The following is a 607-nucleotide window of genomic DNA, read 5'->3' as shown; positions in this document are numbered from 1 at the left end:
ATCCCTTGCAAACTACAGTAAGCAAAATTAAATTCAAGAAGTGGCAGCAAATATCACTAGTTTGTATGTTTTCAAAAATCATTCTTACTATTTGTATCCCTAAAAATTCTCAAAAATCATACACAGCGCACAATTCATTACACAGAAATAATGAATCGCAAATAAAGAGAACTTGAAACTTATTTAAACACTTGAATATTGATTTCAACTTAAAATTAAGTTTATATAAAATTTAAGCTATGAGTGAAGTTAGGTTAGCTAACTCTTTTTGACACCTCATTTAATGAATAAATAATTAGAAGAACCATTGCTATTCTTATACCTAAACATTTACTTCTCTAAACATGTAATTATACTTGTATTTTCGAGTAGTCACGCACAGCACCACATCTTTTGCTACTTTCCTGGCTTTGTGATGATCTCCCTAGATCAAAGGCAAAATAATTTAGGAAAAGGCTTATCAAATTGACTTTTAGTCAGAATTTGTCACTTGTTTCTCACACTAACTTAATTTCAAGTTGCAGACACATTCATTAACTCTGTTAATAGAGTTAAACGTCACTTCTTATAAAAATAATTTTATTTTTGAAGTAAAATTGTTTTAAAA

The sequence above is a fragment of the Talpa occidentalis genome, unplaced genomic scaffold (genome assembly GCF_014898055.3).
Source record: "Talpa occidentalis isolate TD23 unplaced genomic scaffold, MPIMG_talOcc4v2.1 talOcc4.16, whole genome shotgun sequence".
In the NCBI taxonomy this organism is placed as follows: domain Eukaryota; kingdom Metazoa; phylum Chordata; class Mammalia; order Eulipotyphla; family Talpidae; genus Talpa; species Talpa occidentalis.
Note: the sequence above shows the minus strand (reverse complement) of the source record.